This window comes from Bombus vancouverensis, chromosome 13 (genome assembly GCF_051014615.1).
Source record: "Bombus vancouverensis nearcticus chromosome 13, iyBomVanc1_principal, whole genome shotgun sequence".
Classification (NCBI taxonomy): domain Eukaryota; kingdom Metazoa; phylum Arthropoda; class Insecta; order Hymenoptera; family Apidae; genus Bombus; species Bombus vancouverensis.
In genome coordinates this window covers 10,761,654-10,780,717 of record NC_134923.1, presented here as the reverse complement: position 1 = coordinate 10,780,717, position 19,064 = coordinate 10,761,654, and the positions used below count along the sequence as shown (strand labels likewise).

At 40.7% G+C, this 19,064-nt stretch overlaps 1 protein-coding gene across 5 annotated transcripts in view; it reads right to left on the bottom strand.

Moving 5' to 3' along the window:
- The window catches only part of LOC117160212 (hemicentin-2), a 269,382-nt gene that overhangs the window by 197,533 nt on the left and 52,785 nt on the right, over window positions 1-19,064 (bottom strand). For 4 of the 5 annotated variants that reach the window (XR_013059863.1, XM_033340837.2, XM_076623659.1 and 1 more), the window contains exon 2: window positions 12,026-12,067. The exons of the other annotated variant lie outside the window; for it this stretch is intronic. The gene's annotated coding sequence lies outside the window, so the exon portion shown is untranslated. The remainder of the gene's footprint in view (window positions 1-12,025; window positions 12,068-19,064) is intronic. 5 annotated transcript variants of the gene reach the window in all.

Genomic DNA, 19,064 nt, shown 5'->3' with positions numbered 1-19,064 from the left:
TGGACTATCGTAGCCGTGGCGGCTCGCGAGGCTTCAGTAAAAAATTCCTTCAGTGTCTAGAGACGAGTTCCCTCTTGTCCACTTGCTCGCTCGCCCGGAGCAAGATAAAATTATCCTTTGCTTTCCCGTGTCTCCTTCGTAGCGGTCGACAAACTTTCTTTCTCCCCGGTCTCTTTCTTCCAAGAGATCGACCGATATTAATTACCTAACCATATCGTATCACGTCCGATACCAGTTTTTACCGTTTTTACGGATAGTTAACGCACTCGTTCGAAGTCAGGCTCGTCGAGTGTCCCGGTGATCTGTGGATTCGAGTCGCCCGGTAGATGATCGTACAACGGTGTGCAGGATTTCGGTTCGCGGGAAGATGCAACGAGAATTGCACGAAGCAAATTGCATCACGCCGCTTGGAAAAGACTGACGTTCTCGACCGAGAAATCACTTCCCTTAAAGGATTTCCGCACGTACGTATTTACCATCGCTGCGTAAAAATACATATTTACGTTACAGTCTCTTTTATAACCATTCGGGCAAAGTGGCTTCCACGTTCGAGCGATTTACGACCACATTCGTTTTTACCCTCCTACTATGTTGTATTTTATACAACTTTGATGCAAATGCAGTATTACGGAATCTGACCTGGATATTAGCGTTGCCGACAAGGTTCGATCGAACGCGGCCATTCCTAGTGACGCAAACGCCACCATGAAGATTTCAAACCATGTAGGTTTAAGCCTTTGGCGTTTGCCTATGGTGTTTCGAAAATTCCTACGAATACCGCTAGAATAATCGACGAAATCAGCGTCGCGATGTTACCAACTGCAACGTTCGCTGACCGATATACCTTCGATAAAAAAAACCTAATTAAATTCACTGGTTTCTGTGTGCGTTTCGACTGAATATCGTCGGAAAGCATCGCTTTCTTTCTCATTTGACGCTTTTCGCGTTATCTAAATATTTGACTATCCCAGGCATTCGTCTGAACGTTTCATTATCCAAACAGCGAGTGTACGTACTTACACGATTCAGTTTAAATCCAACAAGAGTAGAACTGCATAGCATTCTAATGTCCCCGAGATGGAAACGCGCTGTGCTAATTATACCAACTAAATAGAAACTAATTAGGTAACTTGGGAGTAGTAAAACTGAAACAATATTAGCAAAGCAATACGCTGTATGCGACTCAAAATTACGGATATCGCAAACCGGAAGTACAGCAATTTAAAAATTTGCCTCGTCTCCGCTGGTTGGCAGGATGTTACCGAAAAACGTAGCTTTCAACATCGTGCTGTTTCGACGAATTAGAGAAATTTTAGCGATAGGCTTTCTCGATCAAAATCTTTCAGCGATCGAATAAAATACGTCGACGGCGATATCGACGTATTTCAGTGTCTTTGGGCTGATTTTCGACTGTAGAAAAAAGGAGAGAAAACGCAAGGCACAAAATAGAAAATAACTTTAGCGATATAAATTATATTACATAGTAAATCTGTTTAATCGTTAAAACGCTTTCGTTTCTTTCGTTGACATTCTGATGCTTTTTTTTCTAAGATACTAGCCGACAAATTATCGTAGAAAGGTCGTCGAAGTTGCACGGAGGAATAATTTAACGCAATGAAAATTTCTATCGAAAATTTCTCGATGAACAAGTTGCATCTAAATTTTGTATTGGAACGTGCCAAAGGAAAACGTTTATCTAAGCGGGAAGAATGGAAAATCTGGTTGCTTTGATCGAAAGCGCGACAAAACCGTAAAAAGCGGTATTGAATTCCACGATAGAAGCACAAAAAGCTACTCTTACGCGGTTCCTCTGAAACATAGCTGTAGCAGGAAATAATGTGGCCAGTTGGTCGAAAATCGAAAGCAAACGGCGCTTCCAATCACAGAAGGGGCGACTTCGTTCAGCGCCAGAAAACCAACCCCATTTCCGTTAATTGTTTCGCTCTTCGACAATTTAATTAACTAACCGACACGATCGTTTCTCAATGGAATCCATCTGGCTATGAAACGAGAACGAGCCAGTGTTGCCCGGTAAATGAACGAACAATTTCCACTAGACATATTATTCGAAACACACCGATCTTCCTAAAGAACAAAACGATTCGCTTCTTTCCATCGATATATAATCATTTTGTTCATTTAATATTTATTATTACGCGATATTTTGTTTGCAAACGTTCCATAGACGATAGCTGCTGGCGTGTCGTAATCGTTAAATCGGAATGATTTAATAATACTTGCAGTGACGTTTGGCTCGTAAATCGTCTGTTTCTTCGCGCGTTATAGTTGCTTCTTTCTCTTTGCCTGGTATCCGACATCGGCTTTCTTACGCGAATCTACAAGGGAAAGAACGTTTAAGCGAGAATTTGCAAGAGATGGAAACGCAGCGCGTTCCTCGCTCTCGTAAGCGTATCCGTATCCTCGAAAAATCCGGCTCGATTATGCCAAGAAAATTTCCATTGGCGAAACGACAGTCTCTTCTGGTTTACATTTCATGAAATAACCGGATGGAAATAAGGGAAACGTCGCGTCGTAACAACGGCAACTTTCCTTCTCGCTAATTTTCTTACCCTCGCCTCCTTCGTTCCTCTTCACCCCTTTGCCCCTTCTTCCCCACCCCCTTTCCTTCCCTTACGTTTCTTTTCTTTAATGCTCGTTATTCTTATTCCTCGTTTTTACATAATTAGAGACCCGCTGTAAGAAGTTCGCTTTCCATTAAGCATCGCGATCAACGGCTTTGCGTTTTTCCGCGATGCTCAACCGATCGTTCCGAATACTAATTCGTTTTATCGTGCGAATAAAATTCCAACGATGAAAAAACCAGCCAAGGGGATTACGTGTCACACGAGTTTCAGCTGCTCCTTCGTTAGACGACTAACAGTCTGCTACTTAAATCGTATACTTTCTTTGCTATTTCCAAGGTTTTATTTCCTTCGCATTTTTCGATATCCAGAAGAGTATCAGCAAGGTAATATATTATTTTCATAGTCGTATCGAAACCGTGGTGCAGCCAGGGAGCATCGTATTATCATAAAGTTATTAGATTTGGAATGTGCGAGTTGTTCTTTTGCTCTTTACCGCGACGAATGTATTTTTTTATTTATTTATTTATTTATTTATTTACATTTTACAATTTGCCCAGTAGGACATTTGGTAAAATATTATAGCTTAGTGGTATAATAATATAACACGTGGATGGCTACCCCCAGTGGGATACCATCTTCGAATTTGATTGAGACGAATCTATGGCAAAACATAGTTCTCAGCGCAGCAAAGTATGTAGGTATTATCGAAATACCGAATTCGAGCATAGAAAGCGACGTTTTACTTCATACTGCACTTCATACTTGGCACATTGCCACCTCAGCTTTATGCGAGTCCGAAATGAGCTATAACAAGCAGCGAACTTGAGTATCGACTCGTCTCTTATTTCTAACGCGTTGCATGTACCACGCTATACGTACGATTTTACGTCGAGTTACGAATGTGTTCGACAGCAAAAACAAGTAGCTGGCAGCAAAATAAATATATCGTCGGTGGTAATGACTCGGACGAAAGTTTAGTGGCGAAAAACATCGCTGTAAAACGGAATGATCGAACTGGCAGCGAGTTTTCATACAAAAGAAAGGAAATTCAAAACTTTTGTTACTTAAATTGCATTCGATACGATCGGTTCGACTTTAATCTGCTGTTTTATCGGTTTGATTATTACAGACGTTCGGGCAAACTTTTATGCCGAAGCTGCTTTTACTCCGTCGCTTATTAGAAATAATTTCGCAACTCGGAGATTAATTGGGCGAAAGTGAAGCAAATCGTCGCATCCATGTCCCGTCACGTAGAAAAGCTAAGTACCTCGTAGGGTATTCGTTCAACTTCGACACAGTTTTCACGCGTGTTCCGTCTACGATAACCAATATCGATTTCCATAGACTGCACAACTTTACTTCGAATATTAGTTTCGGTGTAAACAAACGTATCGATCGCTGCTACGCAACACGAACGTCGCAATTATTTATCAAACGTAGTACGTGTTCCACCGCGTACAGTAACAATTCATTATTCTCTACTTCATAAAATCAGAGTTTTGCGTCGAATAGGAAAAATACAAATAAATAAATAAATATCGAATTAAAAATTTGCTAAGTAAAATCAATTTCGAACAGGTAAATGTTACGAACGATACGTACAACGAGGTTTTCAATTTACAGCTATGTTTTAGCCACGATCTCATCGCCTTTGTCGACAACTAAAATTACGTAAACATTTTTCTTCTTCGATCGCAACGGCTCCTGTTTTCCTTCTCTTTAGAATTATGAAATTTATAATTATATTATGTAAAACGCGATTCTTTTTCTTCATAAATCGCCTAGTTCGTAGATTCGATTATAACGGGATTGAACCTTGTCTCTTTCAACGAAGTTCGCAGAATAGACAAAAGCAAGATTTTTGATCATTTTTCGAATGTTTAGTATATACCGCGTAACAACGCTATTTAAATAAGTTACGAGTGACTGTCAGTTGTCAGTAGCCAGATGCTATGCTGTGAAAACATCGAGAAACGTGCACTAATATTTACATAAATTTGTATCGAATATTATTAAATTTATGCCATTAATTTGTATATCAAATTCTGTCATAAATTTAATTGAATTCGCGTGGAAAATCGATGTATCAGTGTATAAATTTTGGCGTTCGTGCGGTGCAAACGAATAAATCAAAACGCGTAGACAGCGTTGCATTACTTGCAAATGTAACACAACATCGTTCGATGAAATTGCTTTGTTTCAAAATATTCTCGTTCTAATCGTACACGGAAGTTACTTTATTTCCTCGAACTCTATCAACGTTTATTCTCGCGTAAAGAAATCTACGATCGAAGGAGTTGCGACCAGGGGAAAAATTTCGAAACGAAAACGAAGCTGCAGGAAAATAAATTATCAGGTTGTCCGAAAAGTTTCTTGTCTTTTATGAGGAAATAATAGACGCACAACGTTGTTGTTTCTTTCGTATTATTTCGTCGAATTACGCACGATCCATTTTGTTTCGTTGGGATAAACATCGTGACATTTCACAGACTCGGTTTCGCGTTTCTACGAAGGTGTGCACTGTTGTAAGAAACACGTTTGCGAAAGAAAGACACTTTCCGGACAACCTAATGTATACATAGGTTCGCACGAGAAATAAACTATATAGCCGGTAGAGGGATTTTTTAGTTGCTTCAGTTCGAAACTTCTTTTTCTACTAACGCGTCTCTTTCCACTATTTTCTACGTACGTATTACGTAGCGTGGAGACACTGCGGGCGAACTTGGAGGAGAGAACTTGTTAAAAAAAGAGTTGTCAAAATCGTTTTCTCACGCGGTTCTTTAAAACGTTCTTTCCAAGTGTCTCGTTCGTGTCGCTAGTACAACGAACAAGACAGAAAATAAGAAATCAAGAGAAGATAAAAGCTTTCGTTGTGCGTTTCTATTTGCTAAAATGGTTTCCATCTCTTCTTCTTCGGTTTAAGCTTTCAACGCGTTTCTCGCAATTATTTTTTACATATTTTTCACGTCGGTTGACGTATCTTTGAGAAAGCGCAAAACGTTGAATTTCCAGCGATACATAGTTCTCTTTATCGATACTTGCGACAAGTTTCGCCGACGCAACTTTCCAACATATTCAAATTACCGCAACATTTATATCGACAGGGGTTTTTCGTCAAAGAATATCGTCCTTTCGTTATTAATTTTACCTAGCGAAATACCGTGTAACGTATCGCGTCCGAAGTACGTGGAATTCCGAAGCTGCGAAACTAGTCGGAAAATTGAACGGAATTTGATACATGCGTCTTATATCTTTTGAACCGTCGGTTCATCATTTGCATCACAGAACAGCTATCGTATTTTACGTTTCCCTGGCACCGTCTTAAAGCGGAAAGAACCGACTGTAGATTTTTCAAAGATAATTTCTCCGAAAGCAAAAGTCACGCAAGAAGAAAACCTTCGTTCCTATACTCCGCATACAGACTTTGCTAAAGACACGATGGCACGACAATTCCGCCGTAAATACGTTATTTTATATTCGACTCGTCGTACGATGTAATCGAATAATACGAATTCTCCGTCGCTTTCGATGCTACGCAGTTTCTCCCTTTGTCGGACAACCAATTCGGATACGATTCCTATGAAAGCAATTTTTCCCTCCTCGTTCACTGCCTATCCGCTCTCCATCTCGCTGCGCCGTTTTATTTAATACAAGTTAGGAAAATACCTCGGTAGGAAATGGAATCTCTTGATACGAAATGATACAGCAGATCGTGCTCCACCACCCGAACTTCCTTACCGGTTACAATAAACTAGGATTTGCGTAATCCCGAAGGCGTATCTCTATCGCGGCGTGCTACATGACGTCATACGGGATAGGTAAAGGTAAAAGGATCCCACAGTTCTTTTCGCTGAAATACGAAACGCTTTATCCCCATCGCTGGTTCATTTCGTCTATATCACCTGTATCATCCATATATGTATATATATCGGCAATACGTACATCGCAATACGATTGTAATATTCGGATAAATATGCTGCAGTTATCCGATAGACAAACGTATTTCACATTCGACATCGATAAAACAAAGAAATTGTATTGGTCGTGGGTCGCTGGTCGTACGCGATTTGCAACGTTTATCCACGGCTAGCGGCTAGTGGCTAGTTTCCCACGTACTCGTTTAATGGAAACTACGCACCACGTTAGGTACACAATTTTGTTTACGATGTTCGTATAGAAAATCGCTAGTTGGGTTTTCCTACGCCGATCGTTTCGTATGCACGTGCCCAGCGGATACTTGGCAAGTACGTATTTTCGTGCAACGGATTTATATTCACTCGATGGGCGAATCGCGTAACATAAAATACACGCACGATGGACAAGTCGGAGGACGCGAGCAGAGCTGCCGGAGCAAAACGATTGCTCCGTCGATCAGACGAATCGTTAATTTCAGCATGCACGAAACATATCGAAGATAGGAAATTTACATTCTGTCGAGTAAAAAGGTCGCAATTTATTCCAACGAGAGTTATCGCGGCCGTATTTTTCGAAAGAGTAATACAGATAATATTTCAATGTAGCTGATGTTTTATGCGATCATCGTGGTAAGAACACCGCGTGCGCGCACGACCACGTACGCGAAATCTAAAAAATATTTGCTGAAACGAGGGAAACGCGGTCGCGGATACGATCGTTAGCGAATTCCCGTCGACGCGTGATAATTCCGCCCGACGATTTTGCACTCGTTTGTATTTGCTAATTAATAATTAAACACTGGATGAACGGAATCGCGCAAACGAGCTTCCGCTTTCAGGTAACATAACCCCGAGCCTTTTTTATACCGTGATAATTTTACGCAATATCGATTACCACGCGGAGAATATACGTCGAAATTGATACAACAAACGGTTTGGAATTCGCCTCTCTAACCTTCGTAATATACCTTTCAACTGCGTTTCAGTCGAGTCTAGTTTAGTCTAGATGAAACAGCCAAAACGTTTTTATCTATTTATTTTTCAACCAAATCTATAGATATTCCACGAGCGTACGATGTATCGTGTACGTACGATATACCCGTGTGCGATATATGCGCGTACTATGTATTTTGTTCGTCGTGTCGTCTGCGTTACACGTATGTCGGTTTAATCAAACGATGGGAATTAAGAGTTCTCGAAACATTTAAAACAGCGAATTGTACTCGTATTTGGTATACGCTTCGAAGTACTCGTATAAGATACATACGTGAGAAACTCAGGAAACCACTCAGAAACCACTCGTCGGCCTCTTCACACGCCCATCTACATTGGCAACCTGCCAACAATATTTTCGAGAGAGAAGTTTCGCGTTTCGTTATAATAGTTGTAATAATTCCAAGCGGTTTTTACACTTACGGTTTACGATAAAGAATCCTTTTAATTTACTCAGTTTCATTTTCCTACTGAATATTCCCTAGGAAATTGTACACAGTGCTCTCAACGTCATCGAATGTTCCAACCTCTCGCTAAATGTGGAACAATAGAATTCACGTTGTAAGACGTGGAAATTGCGAGACGTGAGATGTCGAAAGTACGGAACGAGCATCCGACAGGGAACATATAAAAATAAGCGAAACCGTCAAAGTTGTCGAACTTTCCAGCGAAATCGATAAAATGGCCAGTTTAATCGACGAAATTGGAATATAAGTAGGTTCGATAAGGGGCAAACGACTTTTATTCGCGCCACGAGACGATCGAGCGAAGGGTAATCGAGCCGGACCGATTACGCAAACAATAATCCAAGACGTTCATTAACATAAAAACCAAGATCGATACGGAACTCGTGGCGATGTTGGAAGATAGATTTCCATGCTGAAGTAACTGGAAGGCAATATGAAAAACCGTGGGACGAGGGTGTACGCTTGTAGAAGACGGTATTATATCGCGACCCCGTTTCATTTATTCCCTCTCTGAATAGTGAACAGCCACATGTATACGGACACGATATGTACGTGTGTCGCCTATATGCATATATTCTGTATTACGCATTGTCTTTTTCCAAGATAAACATTCAACTACCACACAGGCACGCGTCTCTGTATGTCACTCTGTTTCTTCGCGTGCGGCTTCGTTGAAATTTCTCGTTCGTATAAAGTATAAGGTGCGGCCAGTATTTTTTAGATATTTCGATAGTAGATTTTCAGCATATTTTCGCGTATTTCAATGCATCGGACAGAGTAACGACGAGACATCGTTGTTCGGTCGAATCGTTTCGTTTGCGTCAAAATGCGTTGTTCCAAGTTTCGTTACAGGCAGTCGAACAAGAAGCTTGTAAAAAGTAATCTTTAATTTTTTCAGATTTTTCAGATAATCTTTAATTTTTTATCGACTGATGCTTGTAAAAAGAGTTATTCCGTTTCAAAGGGCGTTTCGCGAGTCACTGTATACGTAGCACGCATTAGGTTGTCCGAAAAGTGTGTTTTTTTTTACAGACCCGTCTTTTACAACGATGCATCTTTATACAAACATGAAACCTAATCTGTCGAACGTTGTGATCTTTATCTTGATAGAAATGGATCATACGTACGGAAAATGTTGTGCATTCATTATCTGCTTATAAAACGAAAGAAACTTTCCGGCCGACCTAATACGTATAGAATAGTTAGAAACGCGCGTTTCTATGAAGTTAGAGCGCAAATTGTTAACGGAAACGTTACGTCCGATTTGTCAACGATTAAATTCGTTAATTTTAATGTACGTTCCATTGTTGTAGCGCTCTATTGTATTGGCTTGGCAACCAAGTGATTACGGATTTTGTCAATACCAGCTAACGACAAAATCCGCAATCGTTCGAGCATATTCGATGCTCTGTCAAAAAAAAAAAAAAAAAAAAGAAAAGACAAGGAAACGATCCTGCAAGGATTTCGCGAATCATATTAACGGAAAATCATAAATGGAACTATTCATCTTGCGTCTTTTTCTTTTTTTATTTTTTTTTTTTTTTTTTTTGGTGGAAGTGGAAGTGGAATAAAACGCTCTAACCATAACATTTTTAAACGTATACTTTGAGAGTTTTATTCGCAGAGTAATTCTATGGAGTTCGAAACTAAATTAGAGCGTTTAATCGAGTTGTGATTTTTTAGAGTGATACCGGACGGCCGCGCGGCCGTAGTGGTTTGGTTGGAAATACTTCTGAAATCAATAATTCTGTTATCGCACCTCGGACTTTTCAACGGAAAACTTGAAACTTTAATTAATGAAGGGTAACGATTTTTAAAACGTCGCTGTTAAGCACAGTTATCTAGGTTGATTGGTTATTTTATATTATCGGTATAGTCATTTTCCCACAGGCGCATTGAGAGTTTGAAATTTACGAGCTCGTACTTTTAATAACAATTATTTTACGTGTAAAAGTTACCGGTTCGATATCGACCATTTTGTAGATCGTAGATAGACCGAAGGCATAAAACTTGTAGAAATCGCAAATGAATATCGTGTTTAAAATTATGTGTGTTTTCTTTTCTTTTTTTTTTTTTTAAATAATCGTTTCATTCGTGCAATGGAATTTCTCTATCGTCAGGCCATCGTCACGCAGAAACCACGTAATTTTCTCAGTTCTCTGTCCACACTCGACGAAACTCTTATCGAAGCGTCGAAGTAGGCTATACGTAAATCGAAATTCTCAAACGTCAAAAGATTCTCATGAAAAACGTTGATAACGTATTTACGAAGGAAGAAGGAAAATTTACACGTCGTATCTTCGTTGATGTTCGGTTTACAAGATGGGCAATGCCATTATTACGTGTTTCGTTTCACGAGCACCGAAATACGCGCAGTAGAATCGAGATCGACTCTTAAGAAAATTTCATTTTTAAATTTCAAACTTAGCTTCGTTTCTTGGAATTTTTGCATCGTACTCGAGGAGGATTTTATGGGCGATTTTTACTTCAGTTTTTGAAACATTAATCTTCATGAAGTCACAGTAGAGAGCTTTATCTCAGATAGGTAGCTTCTCAAGCGTCTTACTTTATATGAAAGAATCGTCTTTTTCTTCTTTTTTCTTTTCTTTTCTTTTTTTTTTTTTTTTTTTTAATGTGAATTTGGAGCCTATTCAAACTTCCCGCATTCCACGTTGAAAGTGTCATAATTAGATGTATGAAAAGATGTTATTCAACGTCCTCGACTCGAATGCACGTAGCAACGCGACGTAAAAGGGGCAGAATAATGTTTTAAATACACGTACAGGTGTTGCAACGAACGTTAGCATATCAGAATTAATCGAAACGGTAAATCTCTCGTTGAATCACGCCCGGCTATCGTTCGTGACTTATCGGCCGAGCAGCTCGTGACTCGTGGTACGTCCTATCGAGGACCGATTACGAACCGATTGCGAGTCGTCAAAAAGATGCATTACCCTCTCTCATCTAACAACCAAAACTTGCACTTTAGCGCAGTTAACTTGGTAAAATGTCCACTTATTCCGCGCACGGGTACGCGTCTCTCGTACCAAAAGACAAATCGAATAGTCCACGAATATTTTAATAAATGAAATTTTCTTACAATATATCAGGTTGTCCGAAAAGTGTCTCTCTTTTACAGACGCGTCTCCTACAACGACGTATCTTTACGCAAACATGACACCTCTAATCTATCAAACGTTGTGATCTTTATCTTGATAAAACAAAATGGATCATACGTAATTCGATAAAATAATGTAAAACGGAAAATGTTCTGCATCCGTTATTTCCTTCTAAAACGAAAGAAACTTTTCGGACGACCTAATACCTTTACTGTATACGATATAATTGCACGCGATAGGCTATGTAGAGATTCAAGGGATTTAACAAGTTACGCTTGAGAGCTTGCTCGAACAATGATCACCGTAGTAACTAATATCGAAAAATATAGTACCCCGATGTAAAAAATATTCGCGTGTCATCGAGGCACACCGAGGCACATCGAGGCACATCGACTAATACCGAGGTACATCAGTCACGGATATTGCACGCTTTTCACGCATGCACACAATCGCTGCTGGCAGAAGGCACATACACGCATCCGTCAGGAAACGCATGCAAGAAACTGCATCCCCCGCGAGTGGTCCTATCTCTGCTTATGTACATATTCACGAAGAGGCCGAGCAGCTGACCTGGATACGTACGAAATGATACATTACCAGTTGTTGCCAGCGTATTATGAATTTTTAGTTTTTATCAGAACAAGCCGCGTGCATTGTTTTTAGCTAGTTTTAAACCGCTATTAAAATGCTACGGCGACAACTAGCAGCGTTCACTTCGTCCTCGGTCTCGGATCGCGTCAGCTCCACGTGAAACAATTCTTACAGGCTGACGATTATCAAACAGACGATCAATTTGCTACGCTACTGGACTCGTATATAATATGTGCAGTCAGCTTTCATTTTTTTTTTTCTTTTTTTTTCTTTTTTCTCAATCTTTGTACGCGACGCTCGCATAATCTGCAACGCTTTGTAACGTCTATCGCGATTCAAGTTTCACGTCTATTTACCTTTCATCGTTACTCCTTGTCGAAGCGAACTCACTGCGATTCCTGCAATAGAAATACAAGCGCATGTTACACGTACTTACGTCGAATGTAGGTTATATGATATAATTGAAGGAAAGAGAAAGACAAGGGTACTATAATAAGCCCTTAACTTCTTTTACCGATATTGACATTCTCGTATTAATACGTCGAACGAAAGAAAAAAGGAAAAAAAAGCACGTTGAAAGAGAACTATAGATTCGATGTTAAGGCATTTATTTAATTTACGTATTTAAGTTACGATATACGATATGGGGAATGTTAAAACAGAGATTCGTGCGCAGTAACATCCGTTCTTAAATGTAGAAAAATATGTTACGGAAACTGCCTTTTAGTTTCAAGTCCCTGAGAAATCGAAGAATATTGGATTTCCTCGAACCGGTTAAACTTTCTTATCGAACAAGTTTTGCAAAGTCCCGCGCGCAAATTTGTTCTATGCAATCCAAGAATTCGAATAAAAGTTTCATTTTATCTAATGGTGTCTTCAACTTTATAAATAAACAGGATCGAATAATATTTCTATTCGCTCGTAATATCTATACGAACGACATGAAACGTCGTTCTTACGAAACTTGTTTATAATAGCAAAGAGAAGAGTCGCGTAAGAGAATTCAGTTTCCTATCGTAATATTTCATTTTAATTTTAATTTAATTTTAAGTGCTCGACCGTAGTACCGATTTTGTCGAGAGATTCGTGAGCCAAGTAGCTGCGAAACGCGACCTGCAAACACCCGACTTGGATTTAACTGATCGAAGTACGTCGGCTAATAAGATATAAAAAATACAGAACACGCGTATCTATAGATGGAACAGATGGCATACGTAAAAATTATTCTAACAAATTTTATCATTCTAACAAAATTTTGCTTGATTAAGCGTCGCGTCGTTCCACTCTTATTCATATCGCACGCGTCATAAATTGGAGGCATATTATAAAATCAAAGCAATTAGCTTGAAATTTTCAATAGCTTTCGTCGAGGTCTCAGTTATTTTTTAAATAAAAATATTTTAGCTTTAATGGCCATCTGTTATAATATCACGTGGATAATATCGGGCCAATTCTATATCGATTCATCTCAATTTGAAAGCAAATTAAAAGCAATATTAAATAATAAATCTCATATTCGATATAAATACTAGGTACAATGTACATAGTAGGTACGTTCAACTGTTCTACGGTAACTGTTTTTGTTCGAGCAAATATTTAAAAGAGAGAAACAAAGTTAACGCGATAATTAGAAACGTAATTTTCACGTCCTTTGAACTGTAGGATGCGCGAAACAGTTTAACGTGTATGGCTATGCAAAGTATGCGATAAATTACGTAAAAAATTAATTAGCGTAACTTATTCTAGTTTATAGCTGAAAAAAAACAATGCCATACACGACAAATCAATGGACGTAAAAATACTCGTTCGATACATTTCAAACTTAGTCCTAACTAACTCTGTCTACTAACTTTGTATCCCTCTAGAAGACTTTATGGAGTCGTTTGGTATACTACTTCGGTATACTAAAATATGCGCTGTTAAATTTATCTTGATTCAAAGATACGTCGTTTGGAGAATCCAATTATTCCGTAGGTAAAACTTCGAGTATCTGGTAAATAGCAAGAGTTCCGCCTTTCACGATTACGGCTGCATGTGATTAAGCGTGAAAATATTCTTTTGGCTCGTAGTACGTTGCTATTAGGCGCGGAACTCGGCTGTAACGGTCCAATCGTTAGCCAAATTTTTAACAACTTCTGCGAGTTCCATTGTAAATATATCTAATTGCGCATAAAAATTCGAGTTAAAAACACATTTAAACTTCCTCTGCTAAAGCCGAAACGGAATACGCTTTCAAATGGAAAACGAGGAAAATGAGAAACTAGAAACAAAAAATTCGGTTCCAAGCGTATATACACTACATAGATACGTAATTGTTACGAACTAACAGCGTATGAAATTTACGATCATGTTACGTATACCACGTAAATTTAATTTAAGTAGTCTAAGTCAACGGTAGCTGCTAATTCCAACGAAGGCAGCTCCGATGATCTTGCGCTTCAAAGAACATTCTCCTCGGTAACGTACAAGATTCTAGCTGTCGCTCGTTTCTTCCTAAAAAAATTGTTAACGAAAGACTGTCGTTGCCGCTACAAAAGACGACGGTTTCTCATTTTAACGAATAGCGGCTACGGTAAAAACGTCTGAGAGATTCCTCAGAAGACTGTCGTTACCAACGCATGCGAAGATCAGGATCATCGAAGCTGCCTTGCCTAAAGTCAACGTTCAGCCAAGTGCGTATTTATAAATCCCAATTTGTAGACAATTTTCGAATCAACTGAGACTTGTATATCGATTCAGCGAGATGAATCATCGGTTGCAATACTAAACTAGCTGTAGAAAGAGCCGCGTATGGCATGTTCCAAGACATTACACTCGAGCGAAGAACAGCTTAATGACGACGTTTATAAATGGAGCAGGGAAACCAGGAATAGTATGGCAATCTGAATAACAAGAATCACGTATGGCGTGTCTAGTCCTCCAAGTATATACTCCGATACTTGCAGTTGCACGCTGTTTAAATGCCTTGATAACATAGGCTAAAGGGATATGCTTCGAACAGCAGATTTGCACGTGATTTCTGATCCCACCATACAGTCACGTCACGAACTGTCACTGTAACAGCAACTATTCTCACGCAGACATCCTGTTGACGGACCACCTCTGTAACTGCGTTATGCACACGTATACGGAATTCTGTTCGTCGGCGGACACCGATTGGCCGTGACAACTGTCACGTCAAAACATTTCTCTCGAAAATGCTCAACAATTTGTCACGATGACGCCGTGTTAACCCTTACCGACATATGTACTTCCAATCTATACACGCAAGATTCGACGAAACATTCCACCAATTCCAACCACAGAATACCCATCATCTTCGATACAACGAACATTTTCATACATCGGTGACGTTCTATCGAGTAGGGGAAATTATACCGATAATCTGTTACGTTTGCTTAAGACACGAATAAAGTTGCCACACGCCTGGGTTCAGACTGAAAAGGAGGATACTTTGACTTTCTCTGACGCGAAGCAACGTCGCATGATCCCTCGTAATCGTAAGGAATTTGAGTATAGCAATTCTCTATTAAATTTTAATCCACGTTTCGCTGCGCCATACCACCAAAATCTAATCGCTCTCGGCCTTTGATCGGTTAGCTACTTTTGACGAGTGTACTCGTCGTGTAAAAAGAACAACGAAGCAGTCATTTCGTTGCAACTTAATGTCGCTTACCTTTTGAGACACACTTTAGGTACGCGCTTTTCAAAGAGGTCGCAGCAGCTAACTGGTTAATCGCGCTTTATTACTTTGCCCAATCGATCGTACGTCTAGGAAGACGCGATTCATATCTAGTTAACGTACGACATGCTACGAATTTTCTGAGGAATTTCGAACATTTCTCCTGACGTAATTGAACGGAACAATGCATTCGTTATACCTGAAATTTTCCGTGTTTTTGCGGAAACGAGCTTTCTTTCAAAGTATCGCAAGGCAAACTTCGTTAGGCGGCTGAAGGAGGAAAAATTTCCCGAAGAATCTCGGAGCAACGAGCGATCGTAATTCGTAATGCTCCGTGTCTAAGAAAAGAAGCTGCACAAATAACGCCACCATTTCCGTTCGTCTGTACATCTACGTAAATATGTAACACACGTACGCGTAAGGCAGCTGAGTCGGTCGATTCCACTCGCACACTTTGAAACGTCGGAGACGGCGTGACTGAATGAAAGAGGAACAAGGAGAGGGTAAAGAGGATGGCGCGAAGGAGGATGCCAACCGAGTACTACTCTGTTTGCTAATTACTCGGCGTCGGCACATTTGCATTCACGTTCGCGCCAGCCTCCGACTAGCAGCGTTAACCTTCTCATTAAACGTAATTGTTTGCAATAATTTGATGCCACCTGTCTCCCTCCTGCGACGACCAACCTTACGACCAACCAGCTCCTCCATCGAGTCTCGTCGCACTCTCCTACCTTCTCGACTGTTGCGCCGCTTGCCACGCTCGTCTTCCAGCATTCAATGCTGTCACTCTTACGCACTTGATCGCGTTTTCGTGTTCGTGTACACGTACAAGCGCCAGCGAACCACTCGCGTCGGTCTACCAGTCGTCTACTACTCGAGCCGTGAATACGTTGATACGACGATCGTGCGCGCGCTCACGCACCTACACACGCGCGTTCCAAACCAGAGATTCCTGATTCCACTTGGTCCTGAAGGAGGGAGAGCGTGTAGTCGTAGCCTGGATCTAGTTGCGAAGGGCTTTTGTTTCGACGACGACGTTCGCGGCATGTACACACACGTACCGCGCACATGTAATAATAGCGACTTCACACGTACATCCTTGGACACGACAATTACAGATGAGCCGATTAATTGGTGGAGTCCTCGTCGGATCGGCAGCTATAATAGAACCGAATTGCGGAGTAATAGGCACGTAATTTCTGAACTTTGTGTGCTGGAAATTTATTCATTAACGCGGCCATCCGGAAATTTCTTGGCTTTGTCGTTGCTCGGTCGGGCTTTTCTTCCCAAACCGTGCTCCAACGACGCAACGTAATTTGCGTACGGCGGCAAACTGTTTGCGTGGCGATCTTGTTATTGGCGTTAGTCTTAGCGGTTGCTCGATTTGCGTGAAAATTCCGCGACAAATTTCGATACTCGTTCAACCTGTTTGATGCTTCAATTATGAAGTTACTTTATCTTATATATACAGGGTGGTTGGTAACTGGTGGCACAGGCGGAAAGGGGGTGATTCTACGCGAAAAAAGAAGTCGAATAGAAAGAAGAAGAATATAAAATAAAAAAAATTTTTTTTTAATTTTTTAATTACAGTGAAATCCGTTATAACGTACCGCACGCGTACCGAGCGAAAATTCAAAGTCGATTTTCTCGAAAACAGAGCCTCAAACGAAAAATGTTTATTCTATATTTTCGACTTCTTTTTTCGCGTAGAATCACCCCCTTTCCGCTTGTACCACCAGTTACCAACCACCCTATATATATATTACTCCGTCCTATTACCTTTCAACATGTCAACGTATCGCACGACTAAATAATTTCCAGTTATTCTCGTTTAGGATCACAGCGTACCGTTATTTGTCCTGCTCTCTGAATCGTTAGGTGGCAATTGGTATTTCTTCAAATTCACATGGTTTTAAATACGGAAGAGGGAATGATGGAGAACTGGGAAAATATTTTCCCGAATAAGTGCAATTCCACGGAAAATCCGTAGCAGCGAATTTTCTAGCTTAGCGATATTTTCTCGTGCTGACACTCCCAATATCCATGTTCGTTTCTTCGCCTTCGGCGCGACTCTTTTCCAACTCCGCGTGTATCTTCAATGTTTGCCGTGCAAAGTGAGTACACCTTGTATCATTTCGCGACGCCACGCCGAGCCAATAAACATTCGCGAGCGATAAATCCTTCGCCCCGACTTCGTTCCAACGGATCGCAACAAACTTTGCCTTGTTGCAAGACGCAGCGAGAGGCCTTTCAAACTTTTATACTCGTTCTTCCCTGCGTATCAATACGATCCTTATCGGACATCCACCCGTCTTTCATCCGTTCCTTCCAAATTTCTGAATAAAAACGATCCCAGCTTTTCCATGGGAAAATGTTGCGATAATCATCTATGCCACCGACTTCCATGACTTTCCAACAAGTTGTAGAGCCCAACGCTTCAAACCATTTTTCCTTGCATTTACAACCTCCGCTCGGCTCTGCTTTCGGAGACATTTGTACAAATATTTTTGACATTTTTGCTTCGATGCGATTAGCTTTGGATCGGACGCGTCTACGCCACGATTATACCGCACGCTCGGGTCGCCATGAATTTATAATCTCGCGTTTCAATTTGCAAACACAGACGGAGAGAGCCAAGAGATTTTTAGCGACGTACAATATATCGTTTTGATCGGCTGCCTCGTGACGTCCAAGTCTAATCAGATACAGGTTGTCTATCAGATACGATTTTACTAGAAATTAAAGCGAAACTCGGCACGAATCGACCGAGATCGGATGAAAACTTATTTAATCGTTAGCCAGCTTGATGAACCGCATTGGGGTAGGCTCGGGTCAGATACGTTAATCCGACCGCCGCGAGGCGTCCGACCAACGTTTAATTATAGCACTGAAACCAATTAATCTAACTAAAAGCCATCTCTCGGTTTCCTCGAACAGCTAAGACAATGCTCTCCGACAGCCAAGCTACGCTGCGTTTCTTTCTCATCTGTGTGTGTTTAATTGAAACGCGTTATAGTAAACACATCGCGGACGGAGCACAAACGCAGACGGCACTCGACACGCATCGAAGCAAACACGTAAAAAATATTTTTGGAGGGAAACTTAGGAAAACTAATTTAAAAGATACTCGGGAATCTTTCGAAGGTTCGGGTTTTCTTACGCTACGGAATACTTTACGTAAATCGGCCGAACTGACTGTAGCTTTAGCGTGATCGGAGACAGAAAAATATTCTACGGGCAAGCTTTCAGCGATTCCAACTTTTCACAATTATCACACCTGAATACGTATGTGCATACACGTATAAAAATCTACAATTTGCGGTAAATTAAGGTAATTCGGTGGTTTAATTCGTGAATCGTGTACAGCAGACTCGTCGTTCGTCGTTGCTTCGTCAGCCGGCGCAAGGGGCACACGCGTTCCGACGCAAACTCTACGTCACGGGTCAGGACGCGCGGCGTCGATCATTAGAAAGCTCTGCTGCCGACACCGAAACAAAGTATGCGCTTAGATGCGCCACCGAGCCGGGCGTCTCAACGTCGCACCGCAATTCGCTTACAGTTGCCGCTTCCATATCGATATTATCCGTGCTAAAGGGATCGGACGAAATACTATTAGAAGCTTGTTACATACTGTTTATTAGGTATAATTAGTTTCTGTTCCCGGCGAAAGCTGCTTCTCGCAGATTCGCTCGACTGAAACTACCATTGCTGGT